This window comes from Elephas maximus, chromosome 6, assembly GCF_024166365.1.
Source record: "Elephas maximus indicus isolate mEleMax1 chromosome 6, mEleMax1 primary haplotype, whole genome shotgun sequence".
NCBI classification, from domain to species: domain Eukaryota; kingdom Metazoa; phylum Chordata; class Mammalia; order Proboscidea; family Elephantidae; genus Elephas; species Elephas maximus.
Genome location: NC_064824.1, coordinates 28419439 through 28437915, shown reverse-complemented (window position 1 = coordinate 28437915; position 18477 = coordinate 28419439). Strand labels below are relative to the sequence as shown.

Here is an 18477-nt window from a genome sequence, read left to right as displayed (position 1 = left end):
TCCTCCACAGCTGACAGAGGCAGAAAGCCTTCCCGTGGAGCTGACACCATGAATTTGGACTTCTAGCCTACTGGACTATGAGAAAATAAATTTCTCATTATTAAAGCCATACACTTGTGGTATTTCTGTTATAGCAGCACTAAATGACTAAGACATTTAGGGATAAATTTAACACAGTAGAACAAGTCTTATATAAAAAAACTAGAAAACATTGTTTAAAGATTTAAATAAATAGAAAGACATACCATGTTCATGGATCAGAAGATGTAACATTGTTAAGATGAAAATATACCTCAAATTGATTTACAGCTTCCACATAATTCCTATGAAAATCACAGCTGTTTTTTTTTACAGAATTAATGAGCTGGTCCTAAAATTCCATGGAAATGCAAGGGATCCAAAACAGTCAAAACAGTTTTGAAAATAAAGAACAAAATTAAAAGATCAAAGAAACAAAAGAGTGGAAGAAAACAGCAAAGAATACCCAAGAACTGTGAGACAATTATAAAAGGTATAACATATATTTAATGGGAATACCAGAAGGAGAAGAAAGAAAGGAGCAGAAGAAGTATTTGAAGTAATAATGACTGAGAATTTTCAAAAATTAATGACAGACACCAAACCACAGATCCAGGAAGCTCAGAGAACACCAAGCAGGATAAATACTCAAAATCTACACCTAGGCATATCATATTCAAACTGCAGAAGATCAGAGATAAAGACAAAATCTTGAGAGAAACCACATGGGGTTTGGGGAAATATCTTACCTACAGAAGAACTAGGATAAGAATTACATTGAACTTCTCTTTAGAAACCATGCAATCCAGAAGAGAGTGAAGCGAAATATTTAAAGCCACTAACCTAGGATTCTATATCCAGTGTACTTATCCTCAAAAGTGAAAGAGGAATGTTTTCTCAGACCAACAAAAATTGACGGGATCTGTTGTAAGTAGACCTGCTTTGTAAATGTCCAAAGAAGTTCCTTAGAAGGAAAATAATGTAGGTCAGGAATTCAGATATACATAAAGAAAGGAAGCGTGTTAAAGAAGGAATAAATGAAGGCAAAATAAAATATTTTATTTTTCTTAGTCTAAGTTGATCTAGCAAATAACAGCTTGTTCAAAATACTAATAGCAACAATGTATTGGGTGATTATAGCTTCTGCACAGGTGAAATGAATGACAGCAGTGTTATAAGGGATGGAAAGGAGGAGTTGAGAATACTCTGATGTAAGGTCCCTGCACTTCTCATGAAGCAATGCAGTGTTAGTTGAAAGTGAGCTTGTATTAGTTGTAAAAGTATATTGCAAACTCTAGGACTACCACCAAAAAATTTTAAAAAAGAAGTATAATTGATATGCTAACATAGGAGAGGCAAAAGGACCTTGTTGTTGTTAGGTGCCATTGAGTTACTTGACTCATAGTGACCCCAAGTGACATCGCATAGAACCATCCTATAGGGTTTTCTTGGCTGTAATCTTATGGAAGCGGATCGCCAGGTGTTTCTTCCATGTAGCCTTTCGGTTAACGGCTAAACACCTAAACAATTGTGGCACCAGGGCTCTTTAAAGGACTTTAGAGGTCACTTAGTTCCTTTCTGTTTATATATAAGATGAGGAAAGAGAGGGTTGGCAAAATAAAATAATTCGTAAGAAGATATACAGGTAGTTAGTTAACAGAATCAGAAATCCAAACCTTGAATTTCTAAAATATATCAAGATTTTCTAAACCCCTCAGAGGCTATCTACACAACAAAATGTGAAGTATAGACAGGGTCATAATTCAGTTCATTTTCTTAGTGTGGTTTATCAAAATATCAACATGTAACCTGAATGTTATTCTGTGTGGGTGAGACAGAAATACTAAAACTAACAAGAAGCTAAAAGGTAAAAACAACCAAAAGGTCACAGACGCATATACTCAACATATTTCAGAGAATGTATTAAAGAAATAAATAAAATTGTCCTTGAATGAGAAACTTTTTAATCTCTGTTTTGTGGTGGCACACATGAATATCTTAAAAACTATTTAGTAACCTGAGTAATAATTTTAAACTAAGGAGAAAAAACTTTTATGCCTTCAGAACTTATTCTATAACTTATATTAACTTTATATGAAAGGAAAATAAATTATCTTTGAAGAGTAAGTTTGGATTTCCTCCATGGAGGCAGGTGATGCAAAATTAAATAGACCCCCACACCCCCCGCTACTGTACTTGTTTTTTGTGTTAGCTTTTGAGACTGTAATCTTCTTTTCTTGGGGTTTTACATGAATTCAAAATTTAAAAATATTGATGACCTTGTGGAGGAGGAGGATGGTTTGGGAAAACGCATCTAACTCAAAGTTTGCGAATATGTCTAGGTTCCATATTTCTCAAAGATTAGTTTTATTCATGAAAGAATTTTAAAAACCAAAACCAGTCTTTAAAAATTGGGAGATTTTTCCCATGGAACAAAACAAGACTAAAGGGGCACGCCAGCCCAGGGGCAAGGACTGGAAGGCAGGAAAGAACAGGAAAGCTGGTAACAGAGAACCCAGGGTTGAGAAAAGAATGTTGACATGTTGTGGGGTTATCAACAAATGTCATAGAACAATGTGTGTACTGTTTGATGAGAAATTAGTTTGTTCTGTAAACCTTAATCTAAAGTACAATTAAAAAGATAAATTGGGAGATTTTTATATAAATTCCAGATTTTATGGCTTCTCTTGAAAAATTGAAGGTTTTGGTAAAATGGGTCTTCATTCATGCATGGTTATTGGTTATGGGCTGCAGTTGAATGTCAACTGTCCCTGACAGAACATGTGCTGCCCAGGTAGACGCAGGGTCCACCCGGCCAGCTTCACTTATTTGCAGACCTTCTTGTCCTAGTAGGCATTTGGGTTTGCAACTTCTGACTTTGCCCACTTCCCTTTTTTTCTCTGCACTTGCCCATTAAGGCACTTCATCAAATGTAACCTTGAATTTGCCAGAAAGGAGATTGATAAACCTGGGGGTGTTTTGAATCTTTCAATAGAGACATTCTCAACAGGGGTGATACACCCCGAGAGGGTAAAAATTGGTTCTTAAGACAAAAAAAAGTAGACATCACAATAGTTTGTGGCCTCCCAAAGGGCTATATTACACAGATTTACAGTATCTGTGGATTAAAATTGTATGGGGGGATGGGAGCAATTAAGAAAAAAATAATAAAAGGCTCCTTAAAAAAAAAAAAACCAAACCCAGTGCCCAGTTCCGACTCATAACGACCCTATAGGACAGAGTAAAGCTGCCCCATAGTTTCCAAGGAGAGCCTGGCAGATTCGAACTGCTGACCCTTTGGTTAGCAGCCATAGTGCTTAACCACTACACCACCAGGGTTTCCAAAAGCCTCCTTAGGAGGGTAATAATGAAAATAAAAAGGTTGAGAAATACTGAGATAGAGGGAGGACTCAGCAAGACTACTATCTGACCTGATGTATTCCTGTCAGATGTAGCTCCTTCTTTGAGTAAGAACCCAAATACATGTATAAAGGAAACAGTAATTGAGCCAGGGTGGAGATTCTGCCTCAATCCAGCAGCACTGGAGGCCATCTCATCCAACTGTGAAGGTCACCAAGCATTTGTTTTCCATAAAAGCCAGAGGAAAACAGAGACTTTAAAGGTTGCTAATATAGTTATAAATTGCTATAGCACAACCATTTTTTGGAAAACAATTGAACAATATGTGGTAAATTGAACATGCGCATAGCCTATGACCCAGTGATTTTTCTGTATGAGTTGGAAATTCTTGCCTTTGTTCATAAGGATGCACGAACAAGAAGGTCTATGACAGCATTGTTTGTAATGTGAATGGCAAAAACTTGGAAAGAACCCAAATATCCGTTGTTTGGGAATTAGGTAGATAAAGTAGAACTCTCCTTATCAACATGGATAGATCTTTTTTTTTTTTTTTTTAGATGAGGGTTTACAGAACAAACTAGTTTCTCATTAAACGATTAGTATACATTTATTGTTTTATGACGTTGGTTAATAACCCTATGACATATCAACAGTCTTCTCAACCTTGGGTTCTCTGTTACCAGCTTTTTGTCCCCTCCTGCCTTCTAGTCCTTGCCCCAGCGCTGGTGTGTCCCTTTAGACTCATTTTGTTTTTTGGGCCTGTCCAATCCTTGGCTGAAGGGTGAACCTCAGGAGTGACTTCATTACTGAGCTGAAGGGGTGTCTGGGGGCCATACTCTCATGGTTTCTCCAGTCTCTGTCAGGCCGGTAAGTCTGGTCTTTCTTTCTGAGTGAGAATTTTGTTCTACATTTTTCTCCAGCTCTGTCCAGGACGCTGTATTGTGATACTTGCCAGAGCAGTCAGTGGTGGTAGCTGGGCACCATCTAGTTGTACTGGACTCAGTTTTGCAGAGGCTGTGGTAGATGTGGTCCATTAGTCCTTGGGACTAATCTTTCCCTTTTATTTTTAGTTTTCTTCATTCTTCATTGCTCCCAAAGGGGTGAGCAGTGGAGTATCCTAGATGGCCTCTCCCAGGCTTTTAAGACTCCAGACACTACTCACCAAAGTAAAGTGTAGAACATTTTCTTTATAAACTATGTTATGCCAGTTGAGCTAGATGTTCACCGAGACCATCAACATGGATAGATCTTGATGCCATAATGTTAAGTGGAAAAAAATTGCAGTAATGTTAAATTAAAAAAAAAAAAGTTACAACTGACTACAGAAAGCATTATATCATATATATAAACTTTCAGAACAAATTAAACAATGCTGCATATCTTTCCAGGTTCATAGTAAAATATAATGCATGCTCAGCAAAGATGCATCTTCACAGCAGGATAGTGACCCCCAAGTAGAGAGGAAGGAATGGAGTGGGGGGATGTGGTATAGCTATAACACTTCATTTAATAAAAAAAGAAATGAAATAAAAGATTTAAAACAAATATGGCAAAAGGATTAACTGTTAAATATGGGTGGTGAGTATATGAGTAACTATGACTTTACATACTTTTCAGAGTATTCAATTTTTTACAAAAAAAGACAATCTCATACTCATTGGTAAAAAGAAATTACAACTAATTTCACCTTTAAACAAATTTCCACTCTCAACTCACTCTTCTAGCTCATTAAATATAATCAGAGAAAGAAATAAGAGTTGTAAATATTAGAGCCACCACGCATCTATCAGTTTGCTGTTCTGTGGTGACTTGCATGTTGCTGTGATGCTGGAAGTTATGACACCGGTATTTCAAATGCCAGCAAGGTTGTCCATGGTGGGTAGGATTCAGCGGAGCTTCTAGATGAAGACAGAGTAGGAAGAAGGACCTCATGGTTACTTCTGGAAAAAATGGGCCACTAAAAACCTTAGAAATAGCAACAGAACATTGATATGGTGCCAGAAGACGAGACCCTCAGGTTGGAAGGTATTCAAAATATGACTGGGGAGGAGCTGTCTCCTCAAAGTAGAGTCAAGCTGACCTTAATGACATGGATGGAGTCAAGCTTTCAGGACCTTCATTTGCTGATGTGGAAGGACTGAAAATGAGAAGAAACAGCTGCAAGCATCCATTAATAATCAGAATGTGGAATGTACAAATGTAGGAATGTATGAGTGTAGGAAACTTAGAAGTCAAAAATGAAATGGAATGCATAAAGATCAATATCCTATGCATTAGTGAGCTGAAATGGACTGATATTGGCCATCTTGAATCAGACAATTATGTGGTTTACTATGCTTGGAATGACAAATTGAAGAGGAATGGCGTCGCATTCATCATCAAAAAGAAAATTTCAAAATCTATGCTGAAGTACAACCACTGTCAGTAATAGGAATATATCCATACACCTACAAGGAAGACCATTCAAGATGACTGTTATTCAAACTTACTAAATGGCCACTAATGCTAGAGATGAGGAAATTGAAGATTTTTGCCAACTTCTGCAGTTTGAAATCGATCAAACATACAATCAAGATGAATTAATAATTACTGGTGATTGGAATGGAAAAGTTGGAAACAAAGAAGGATCAGTAGTTGGAAAATATAGCCTTGGTGATAGAAATGATGCCAGAAGTCACAGGATAGAATTTTGCAAGACCAATGAGTCCTTCATTCCAAATACCTTTTTTCAACAATGTAAATGGCAACTGTACACGTGGACCTCACTGGATGGAAAACGCAAGAATCAAATCAACTACATCTGTGGAAAGAGACAGTGGAAAGTTCAATGTCATCGGTCAGAACAAGGTCGGGAGCCAACTGCGTAACAGACCATCAATTGCTCATATGCAAGTTTAAGTTTAAACTAAAAAAAAATTTAAACACGAGAGCCAAAATACGAACTTGAGTGTATCCCACCTGAATTTGGAGACCATCTCAAGAATAGATTTGACACGTTGAACACTAATGACTGAAGACCAGACAAATTGTGGGATGGTATCAAGGATATCATACATGAAGAAAGCAAAAAGTTCATTTAAAAGACGGGAAAGAAAGAAAAGACTAAAATGGATGTCAGAAGACTCTGAAACTTGCTCTTGAACATAGAGCAGCTAAAGCAAGTGGAAAAAATGATGAAGCAAGAGCTAAACAGAAGTTTTCAAAAGGCGGCTTGAGAAGACAAAGTATTATAATGCAATGTGCAAAGACCTGTATTTAGACAGCCAAAAGGGAAGAACACACTCAGCCTCTCTCGAGCTGAAAGAACTGAAGAAATAATTCAAGCCTAGAGTTGCAATTTTGAAGAATTCTATGGGCAAAATATTGAACAATGCAGGAAACATCAAAAGAAGGTGGAAGAAATACACAGAGTCATTATACCAAAAGGAATTTATAGATTGGTCTACATTCAACAATTTCAGAAGGTAGCATATGATCAAGAGCCAAAGGTATTGAAGGAAGACATCCAGGCTGAACTGAAGGCATTGGCAAAAAACAAGGCTCCAGGAATTGACAGAATACCAAGTGAGATGTTTCAACAAATGGATGCTGCCTGGAGGTGCTCACTCATCTATGCCAAAGAATTTGGAAGACAGCTACCTGCCAACCAACTGGAAGAGATCCATACACTATCCATTCCAAAGAAAGGTGATCCAGCTGAATGCGGAAATTATCGAACAATATCCTTAATATCACACACAAGTAAATTATGCTGAAGATCATTCAAAAGTAGTTGCAGCAGTACATCACCAGGAACTTGAAAAAATTCAAGCTGGACACAGAAGAGGATTTGGAACAAGGGATATCATTGCTGATACCACATGGATCTTAGCTGAAAGCAGAGAATACCAGAAAGATGTTTATCTGTGTTTTATTGACTATGCAAAGGCATTCATCTGTGTGGATCATAACAAATTATGGGTAACATTGCCAAGAATGGGAATCCCAGAACACTTAATTGTGCTCCTGCAGAACCTGTACATAGACCAAGTGGCAGTCATTCGAACAGAACAAGGGGATACCGCGTGGCTTAATATCAGAAAAGGTTTGCGTCAGGGTTGTATCCTTTCACCATACTTATTCAATCTGTATGCTGAGCAAATAATCCAAGAAGCTAGACTGTGTGAAGGAGAACGCAGCATCAAGAAGACTCATTACAACCTGCATTATGCAGATGGCACAATCTTGCTTGCTGAATGTGAAGAGGACTTGAAGTACTTACTGTTGAAGATCAAAGACTATAGCCTTCAGGGTGAATTACCGGACAACACAAAGAAAACAAAAACCTTCACCACTGAACCAAGAAGCAATATAATGATAAATGGAAAAAATATTGAAGTTGTCAAGGATTTTATTTTACTTTGATCCACAATCAACACCCATGGAAGCAGCAGTCAAAATATCAACAACTTATTGTCCTGGGCGTATCTGCTGCAAAAGACCTCTTTAAAGTGTTGCAAAGCAAAGATGTCACTTTGAAGACTAAGGTGCACCTGACCCAAGCCGTGATATTTTCGATTGTCTCATATCTATGTGAAAGCTGGGCAATGTATAAAGAAGACTAAAGAAGAATTGATGCCTTTGAATTATGGTGTTTGCAAAGAATATTGAATATACCGTGGACTGCTAGAAGAACAAAAAAATCTGTCCTGGAAGAAGTACTGCCAGAATGCTCCTTGGAAACGAGCACGGCGAGACTTCATTTCATATACTTTGAACAAGTTATCAGGAGGGACCAGTCCCTGGAAAAGGACATCATGCTTGGTAAGGTTAGCGAAAAAGAGGAAGACCCTCAATGAGATGGCTTGACACAGTGGCTGCAACCATCAACTTAAACATAGCAACGATTGTGAGAATGGCACAGGACCGGGCAGTGTTTCGTTATGTTGTACATAGGGTCGCTATGAGTCAGAACTGACTTAATGGCACCTAACAACAACAACAGCAACATTGCTGCATAACAAACCATCCCAACACTTCGTTGCTTAAAACAACAATGGCTTATTTTTTCTCATGGCTCTATGGATTGACAACCTGTGTGTTTTCTTTTGTTGGTCTCACCTGGGATCATTCATATAGTTGTAGTCATCCAAAGGCCTGGCTAGAGCTGGAGGGCCCAAGATGGCCTCACCCATACGACTGGCAGTTGATACTATCTGTCAGTTGGAGCACCTCAGCATTCCTCCAAGTGGCTCTTACCCTCCAGTGGACTAGGCTGGCTTCTCCACTGCATGGTGTCTCAGGGTTGGGAAAGACAGCATGGAAGCTGCAAGGTCTCTTAAGGCCTGCCTTCACAACTCATTATCTGTTTTGCCACATGCTATTGGTCAGTAAAGTTTAAGTCCTTCCAGATTCAAGGGGTGGAGAAATGAAGAGCATCGTAGACACAATTAAAATGAGAGTGAGGGCATCCTGGGATGGGAGGAATTTGGGCCTATTAAACAATCTACAAAACATTTCACAAACCTGAATGGAAAGACTTAAGAATATAATGATGCAAATTATCTTGTAAATTATTTATAAAGTTAAATCTAATCCAATAAAAATCCTTATGGTACTTTTTGTAGAACTGAACAAGTTAACCCTAAAGTTTAGTTGCAAGGCAATAATGAACTCAGCCATGAAAAAATTCTAAACAGAACAAACATAAGGGCATCTTGACCTATAAAACATCAAAATTTATTAAAGTTTCATAATTAAAGTAGTATGGTATTGGTATAAGGCTAGGGAAATATACAACTCTTTTTTTAAAAAAGAGCACCAAGGAAAATAATTGTGCATATACTGAACTTTGTTATGTTTAAGGGGCCATTTCAAATCAGTGGGAGAAAACTTCAGTCACAGGATTAATGGTTATCATTTTGAGAAAAAATAAAAAACCTATGCAATACACCATGGAGAAAAGTGTTCATAAGCTACCATAAAAGTATTAACAGAACATACTGTAAAAAGTTCTTGTAAATTAGAAATGTTCTTGTGATTTAGAATGTTCTTGTTATTAAGTATAAAGGGGAAAAACAAAATAAAACAAAAAACCCTTGCCATCGAGTTGATTCCAGCTCATAGTGACCCTATAGGACAGAGTAGAACTGCCCCATAGGGTTGCCAAGCAGTGGCTGGTGGTTTCGAACTGCCAACCTTTCGGTTAGCAGCTGAACTCTTATTAACCAGTACACCACCAGGGCTCCAAGTATAAAGGAAAAGATAGATATATTTGACTACAAAGAAATTATAATGTTCCATACAATGTTGGACAAAGTACAGAACCAAGAGATAGACCTGGAGAAAACATTTGCAATGCTTGTTGACAAGGAATTAGTATTCAAAATGTAGTAATAGTTTTTATAATGCAATAAAAGAGAGGAAGCCATAGAATGGACAGGTAAAGCAGGTCATCCAGAGGAAAACAATTCGCATGATCAACAATCGTGTGAAAATGCCCAACTTTACTCATAATAATGCAATGTAAATTAAAACAATGGAATCTTTTTTTTTAGCCAACCAATTTGGAAAAGCTTTAAGATTGATTCTATTTAGCGATGACAACTATGTGGAGAACAGGCAGTCTCATACACTGCTGGTGGTGGTTCTTAAAATATTTTTGGAAGGCGATTAGACAGTTTCCTTCAAAAGTTTAAAAATTATATACTCTTTTTCTACTTTTAGAAATCTGTGCTCTATGAAGAAACTCACAGGGATGCAAAAGATGCATATATAATGCTCATGGTAGCTCTGTCTAGAACCAGAAAAGACTGGCAATTGTCTAAATTTCAACCCATAGGTCAGCAAACAATTTTGTTACTGATCTCCTGTCTATAAAAAAAAAAAAAAAGCTGTGAAAAATGAATTCGGCCTAAACCAAAAAAAAAAAAAGAAAAGAAAAAAAAAACACTGTCATCAAGTTGATTCCAACTCATAGTTACCCTACAGGGCAGAGTAGAACTGCCTCATAAGGTTTCCAAGGCTGTAATCTTTACGGAGCAGACGGCCACACCTTTCTCTCATGGAGCGGCTGGTGATTTCAAACCACCGACCATTCGGTTAACAGTTGAGTGCTTAACCACTGAGCCACCAGGGGTCCAAATTAGGGAATTAGGCCTGCATGTATTGAATATGGAGCCCTGGTGGCACAGTGCTTAAGAGCTTGTCTGCTAACCTAAAGGTTGACAGTTCAAATCCACCAGCCACTCCTTGGAAACCCTATGGGTCAGCTATACTCTGCCCTATAGGGTTGCTATGCATTGGAATGGACTCGACAGCAATGGGTTTGATTTTGGTATTGAATAAATGAGATGGGAAAAAATGTAATCACAAAACATTTATATAGAAAGAAAAAAATCAATATTTTAATATTTCTGCAGGTAAATGTTAAGAGTGATTATCTTTGGGGAGAGGAGTAAGAAGCAGGAGAGTGAAGGTATATGCTTTTCACTTGATACTTTTTTTTTTTTACTGCTTATATCTTTTACATAGAGAAAAAATGTATTTGTTATGGTATAATATTTTTAAAAGAATCAGGAAAAAGGACATTAGAGTCTTATCCAATCTCATCAAATTCTAGGAAGTGTCAGAGACAGTGACAAAAAGGGTACAAGTCATAGGAGTTTTCTCACAAGGGAAAATGTTGAAGGAACTGGAGACACTTTGCTTGGGTAAGAGAAAACTTTCAATATTTGGCTCCAGGTAGCAGAGCTACAGCCACTGGAGGAAAATGTGAGAGACAGATTATAACACTGTGAGTAGTTTGTCACAGGGAGAATCAACTAGAGACAAGGCACCCACACATTAGGTTTATTTTAGAGGCAATGGGTGTATGGCTCTGTAGGTGAAAAGGGGGCCTGGAAGAAATCCTTAAAATCTAGAGGTTCTGGAATTCCAAACGTCCAAGTGCAAGTTAACACCAAAATTATCATATATGACCTATGTCAAGAACTAAGTCATCATAACATGTATTGTAAGTAGATGAGCAGCACTTTATGAGAAAATGCTTACAAGTACATGTATTAATCCTCTATTTTAAGTTTTCAGTCCTGTTATGGATTGACTTGTGTCCCCCCAAAACGTGTGTCACCTTGGCTAGGCCATGATTCCCAGTATTGTGTGGTTGTCCTCCATTTTGTGATCTGATATAATTTTCCTATGTGTTGTAAATCCTAATCTCTGCCTGTGCTTAATGAGGCAAGATTAGGTGATGTTAAAGGGTGGGATGCAACACCCTTAGTCATGTCACAGCCCTGATCCAATGTAAGGGGAGTTTCCTTGAGGTGTGACCTGCATCACTTTTTATCTTACAAGAGATAGAAGGAGAGAGAAGGGAGCAGAGAGAAAGGGACTTTATACCACCAAGAAAGAAGAGCCAGGAGGAGAGTGCATCCTTTGGACCTGGGGTCCCTGCGCTGAGAAACTCCACCCAGTAAAGGACTGATCATGAGGACCTTCCCTCAGGGCCAAGAGAGAAAACCTTCCCCTGTAGCTCGCACCCTGAATTCAGACTTCTGGCCTCTTAAAACTGTGAGAGAATAAGTTTCTCTTTGTTAAAGCCATCCACTTGTGGTATTTGTGTTATAGCAGCACTAGATGGGTAAGACAGATCTTTGCTATCAAAGTGTGGTCCGTAGACCAAAAGCATCCACTTATTAGAAATGCAGAATACCAGGCCCTATCCCAGAAGTACTGAATGAGAACCTGCATTTTAAGGAGATCTACCAACAATTCTTGCCTTGATTTGAAAGGCACTGCTCTATTCATCTATCCAATAGAACACCTTTATTCCTGAACTTTTAAAGCCCAAATAAAAGAAGCAATCCATCATAGGAAAAACAAAACAAAAAAAGCCCAGAAGTTTTGATTATTACTGTTAATGCTGTTATTGTTAGTTGCCATTGAGTGAGCCCTGACTCGTGGTGACCTTAAGTACAACAGAGTGAGACATTGCCCAGTCTTGCACCATCTCCATGATTCTTTGTACGTTGGAGTCCATTCCTGTGGCTATTGTGTCAATCCATTTCACTGAGGGGTCCCCTCATTTTCACTAACCCTCTACCGAACATGATCTCCTTTTGTCCTTTTCTAGCAATTGGTCTTATTGTTAACCAGGGAGAAATGATGAAAAGAAGAGAAAAAAAATGAATGCACACTCATACACACATCCTAAACCTAACTCCTTCTACCTATCAGTTTAAGTGGGTAGTTGTTGACTGTTTGACCCTTTTATGAGATCTTAGCCCATCTCCCTCCTGAAAATGAATAGCATTCTTGATTTGATTAAACAGTAAGTAGAAAAAGCCAAACATCTTTGAAACTTTTCTTGTGTGTTTCATTTTGACAGCTGTTATTACTTAGGGCATCTTTAATATCATATTCTACATTTTATGGTTTATTAAAAATTCTTTCTATTGTTTCCAGTGTGTTAATGGGTTTTTATGACTTAATCCCTTAATATTGATTTGCTTGGATTTTAGCATTTTTTTCACATCAGGATTTTTTTAAGTGGTGGTGGAGGGAGGTTACTATAAAAGAACAGTGAATAAACTCTTAAAGTGAAAAAGGCTTTCAGATAATTGGAGATATGTTATTTACCAGTTAAAGCTTCAGCAGAAATGTAGTGGCTTCTGATTTATTTTATTATATTCATTTCCTAAATAATTTTGGTTTCCCACATGTGTGCAAAGACATTTAATGGAAAACATTGAATTCAGCAGTGTATGGGGACATCACAATTAAACTCTTTTGCCTGGATTTTCACAAAACATTGCTTTTCATAAAGTTTTTCTTAACAAGTCTTGTTGCCTCTGAGCAGGCTTTGCCGAGTTTAGAATATACTCCATCCAACTGGCCCCAGATGGAAAATACTCTCTTCAAATTGGATGGCTTTTTAAATGTAGCTCTCCACAGCCTTCTCAAAGGAAAAAAAAAAAAAAATAATAAGTTTGAGCAGAATTCATTTAGTAGTATGGCCTGTAATTCCCCCAGCACCCTACTTACTTGACTGTTTTCCCTTTTGGTAGTGGAGTTTTTCTAATTTAATTAACTCATTAATGTTAGCAGATGACACAGTGTAAAAATTCTTTTCCCTAGGTGCTTATCTAAATATTCTTCTAATCCACTGGGGTTATGTGCATGCATTGTTTATTCATAAATTTCATATATTTATCTGTTTCATTTCTGTACTGACTTTACCCTTAAGTGTTCATGGGCAATGTGTAGACATTTCCTGTAATGAATTGGAAACCTTTCTCAAAGTGATAAAAGAAGAGGCAGAGGAGGGAACTAAATTGCAAGGAAAATGTTTACAAAGAAAGGCCAGGAGAGAAGCAACAGAGGGTTTGAGAAGAGCAGCCAGAGCTGAAATACTTCTCCTGGTCCAAACCCATACTCTTGGTTCTTAGTTCAGACACTGTCAAGATGCAGCCATGGTTTGTGCCTGGAAATTACCTGAAAAAAAAAAAAAAGGACACCTCAAATAATGATAAAGACAAGTCAGTGCTCCAAAATCATTCATTTATTCACACTTTTATTTTATCTTGCGTTTTTGTGAATTAACACATGAGTCTTTCCCCTCAGATTTTAAGCATCTTTAAAGTTTGAGAGTGTGTACTTTACATCTTTTCTTTCCTTCCTTCTTCCTTCCCACTCTCTCCCTACCTCCCCCATTCTGTCGTTTCCCTTCCTCCCTACCCACCCCCTTCTCTCTTTCTTTTTCTTCAGGGCCTAACACAGGGCCTGGGGCAAAAGAGATATTACATAAATATTGAATTTTTGAATAAAAGGAATTCTGTTGACTGAGCTGTCTTAGTTATCTAGTGCTGCTGTAACAGAAATACCACAAGTGAACGTCTTTAACAAAGAGAAATTTATTCTCTCACAGTCAGAATTCAGGGTGCCAGCTCCAGGGGAATGTTTTCTCTCTCTGTTGGCTCTGAAGGGAGGTCCTTGTCATCAGTCTTCCACTGGTGAAGGAAGTTCTCAGCACAGGTACCCCAGGTCCATAGGACAAGCTCTGCTCCTGGTGCTTCTTTCTTGGTGGTATGAGGTCCCCCGTCTCTCTGCTTGCTTCTCTATTTCATATTTCAGAAGTGATTAACCTAATAAAACACAACCTAATCTTGTAGATTGAGTCCTGCCTCTTAGCATAACTGCCTCTAATCCTGCCTCATTAACATCATTGAGGTAGGATTTACGAAACAGGAGAATCACAAAAAATGACAAAATAGTAGACAATCACACAATACTGGGAATCATGGCCTAGCCAAATTGGTACATATATTTTGGGGAAACACAATTCAGTCCATGACATGGATATACCTGACAGTTCTTGATTATCTACTAAGCTACTTTAAAAACCATGCATCGTTTTAATCCTCAGAGAAACCTTGCTAAGGGGGCTGTTGTTACCGCTAGTATGGCAATTTTATAAATGAGGACTCTGAGGTCAAGGGATGTTAAATAAGTTGCTGAAGGCCACAGAGTTTGTAAGTGCCAGATGGGGAATTTGAACTCATGACTCTCTGTCTCCAGCATCCCATCCCTGATGGTGCTACCCCTGATGATGGTGACCTGGGACAGCCAGGCTTGGCAGAGCCTCAGGAGCGAGGATGGAACTTCCTTGAGTTCCCACTGAGAGACAAAAATAACCTCCAGTTTCTATAGCAAATAAGTAGGTAATAGAAAGGTCTGGTACTGAATTATATACCTTAAACAGACAATTTCATGGTATATGAATTTTATCTCAATAAAAAAAAAATTTTTTTTTTAACTGTAAGGGATGATAATTGCTGATTTTGAAAATTTCAGAGGTTCCAAGAGCTTTCTCTGACCACTGTCCATAAGGAATTTAGGAAATTAGAAACAAGTTAATGTAAATTCTTTAACTGTTAAGGTTGCCAAAGCTGCATATTGAACAATAGCTGAGATTTCCAGACCCAGAGTTCACTGAGTTTCTCTGGACCCTCGTGCTGTAGGTAGAAGGTTATCTGAGGAGGGGACCATGGGACAGTGATTCTTGGGGGTCTGTCCAGCATTTAAGGAGTCAACTACTGAATATTCTGGGTGAGAAGTTTAATAAACATGAGCACATGAAACTATTTTTTAAGCCTATTTTTATCATCATGCAGAAGTTTCCTCCATTTCAAAGAAAAATGCTGTTGTGCCTCCTCTGGAGTTGTTTCCAGCCACGAAACCCTCTGGCAAGGATGCACGCTGCATTTGGGAAATCTGGTAGCATTCAGTCCTCTTCTAACTCAGTTTCAGGGTGGTGGTATGATTTAAACAGATATTTTGTGGTGAAAATCACGTACTCTGGTGTTTTTTTAATACTCATGTTCAGAATGAGTACAACCCTTTTCTGTAGATGGTTGGTATTGTTCAGTCAGAGAGCACACCCACACACTCATACACGTACTCTCTCTCTCACACACACACAGACATGCACACCCACACACATGCACACACCCTTAGCCATATACTTCACAATTTTTTTAGTTGCCATTGAGTTGACTTACTTATGGCGACCCCATGTGTGTCAGAGTAGGACTGTGCTCCACAGGGTTTTCCGTGGCTGGGATCTTTCTAAAGTAGATCATCAGGGTTTTCTTCTGAGATGTCTCTGAGTGGACTCCAACCTCCAACCTTTTGGTTAGCAGCTGAGTGTACCATCCAGGGATTCCAGATATAGCAATAGCAGAAAGTTACTGAGCCAATATATTTTCCAAATGGAAACTGCTGTGTGTATGTGTTTAAAAGTATTAGGAAAACAAACTGTACTTATGCAGATTTAATAGATCAGAATGAAAATATTTCAATTCAAAGCTGACTGGAGTTTCAAACATTCTGATTGGTAGCTATTTTCATGTTGAAATGAGGCTGAAGTATGTAAGAAGAACAGTGGGAGAGAAGAGGAAATGGGTCTAAGGAGCATTCGTGTCCTGGTTGTCAGCCACTCTTGAGCTTGGTGCTTGAATTTCTTTCCCTCATTCTCTAAGCGACGGCCTCACTCTGCGTTTCTAAGAAATTGATGCATTAATTTGGGATCTGGGTTTAATATGTCTTCCTATAAAAAAAAAAAAAGGCCTATACTCAACATTATTTCCTACAGGTAACCAAAAGTCAGTTTTAAAAAGCTCAAGAGAGTGAGGATAAGGAGAAAGGTGCTGATCAAAATTATTTGTATTTATTAGTTCTTGTCTTTTGGGTTGGGGTTTGCAGATTAAGCATTGCTGATCGCGGTGGCTACAGAATGGCAGTTGCTGCTGCCAAAAACCTGTGTCCCTCTGCCTTTGAGAAAGGGAAGGAGATCATGAAAGAGGACATACCCTCACCCTCTCAAACTGGGGCTCACTTGGCTGCACGTTGGAGTCATTTACAGAACTTAAAAAAAAAGCGATACCTGGGTCCCACCTCAAGTGAGTCTGCTTTATTTGGTCTGGGATGGGCCTGGGCATCAGGCTTATTTTGAATCTGTCAAGTGAATTAATATGCAGAAAAGTTTGAGAACCACTGTTCTACCTGGTGGTTTCCATCTCTGGCTCCTATCATATGCTGATGTCTGGAGCCCACGTCCCTGGAGATTCAAGCGGTCTGGGATGGGGCCTGGGCGCTGGTACGTTTCAACATTCCTCTGGTGATTCTAAGGTGCAGTCACTGAGCTACAGCCTTGTTAGGGTCAGAAAACTTGCTGCACTTTGGTTTGTCTTTGCTGGGCTTGACATATTCAACTCTGTAGTCACCCTTTGAGAGTACACCCTGTCAGAGCCAGTGTGCTGGGTACGGCACAGGATATGCCCGTGACTTCGGCAGTCTCTGCTCTCTGGATGTTTAGGAGACTGTAGACAATCATATTTTACAGTATTTATTGCTTCATGAAGCTGACTGAAAAGTATCTTGAATCCGGATGTGGAAGGGCTTTCTCATATTATCTCATTAGAACTTCACAATAAACTGGTGAACAAGGGAGAGAGAGTAAGAAATGGAATTTACAGAAGTAGGGACCGTGCTCAATTTCCACAGCAAAGAGGGCTGGGAGCCAAATCTTTAAATGTCTAATCTACAGCCCTTTTGGCTCTACCATTTTTCTCCATTTCTTCTGACACTACTGTGAATATTTCAAAGTGAGGAGAGAAGGGATCAGAGAGGCAGAAATCAGGAGGGAGAAAAGTATTCTCAAAATGTAAGTGTGTGAGGAAGTATGTGAGGGTATCATTGTGTGTGTGTGTGAGTGTGAGGAAGTATGTGAGGGTATCGTGTGTGTGTGTGTGTGAGAGAGACTGTGTGAGGAAGTATGTAAGGGTATCATTGTGTGTGTGTGTGAGAGAGACTGTGTGTGAGGGAATATGTGAGGGTATCATTGTGTGTGTGTGTGAGTGTGAGTGACTGTGTGTGAGGAAGTATGTGAGGGTATCATTGTCTGAGTGTGTGAGTGTGAGTGACTATGTGTGTGAGGGAATATGCCTTTGAGGCTTTTTTAAATGGTGTTGCTTGATTACTGTTCCTTGAAAATTGTGCAACCTGCCAACAAAGTTTAGTAGAAAATAAAAATTTACTGGCATCTTTAGGAATATTAAAAGGTCTCCCTAGAGTCGGAATCAACTCGACGGCACTGGATTTGGCCTAGCACTGAAAGGCCATTAATATCTGTGAGGAAAATTAAAAGAGAGTTTTTTGAGCCCAACTTGGATTTCTACAGCTATCTAGAAGTAGTAGTTTCATCACCTAGAGATGTGGGGAGGGGCAGGGCAGATCAGTATCCCTTAGTAAAGGATGCTTAATTTCCTGCCTTCTTTCAACTCCCTGACCGTTTGCCTCCTCGTACACAGAGAAGAGGCTTCCAGCCCATCCCTCTGAGGAAGATGCGTGTTCTTTTATAACCCCAGAGGTGAGGAGCCATAGAAAAGATACCAGCGTGACTGGGTTACAGCACTTTATAAGTATGAGTAGGATCTAAGCAGTAATTTTTAGCTTGATGATATTTTAAAATCGTGACAAAATGTTTTCTTTGAGGCTTGGGTGTGTCTGTGTATCTTTGGCTAAAGAAGTATCTTCAGTTATAAATGTGTGCAATATTTC

The 18477-nt window shown here is 38.7% G+C and overlaps 1 protein-coding gene across 7 annotated transcripts in view; it reads left to right on the top strand.

The window, feature by feature from the left end:
* The window catches only part of NCKAP5 (NCK associated protein 5), a 1220442-nt gene that overhangs the window by 175398 nt on the left and 1026567 nt on the right, over nucleotides 1-18477 (top strand). The window contains exon 2 of one of the 7 annotated variants that reach the window (XM_049889196.1): nucleotides 355-945. The exons of the other annotated variants lie outside the window; for them this stretch is intronic. The gene's annotated coding sequence lies outside the window, so the exon portion shown is untranslated. The remainder of the gene's footprint in view (nucleotides 1-354; nucleotides 946-18477) is intronic. 7 annotated transcript variants of the gene reach the window in all.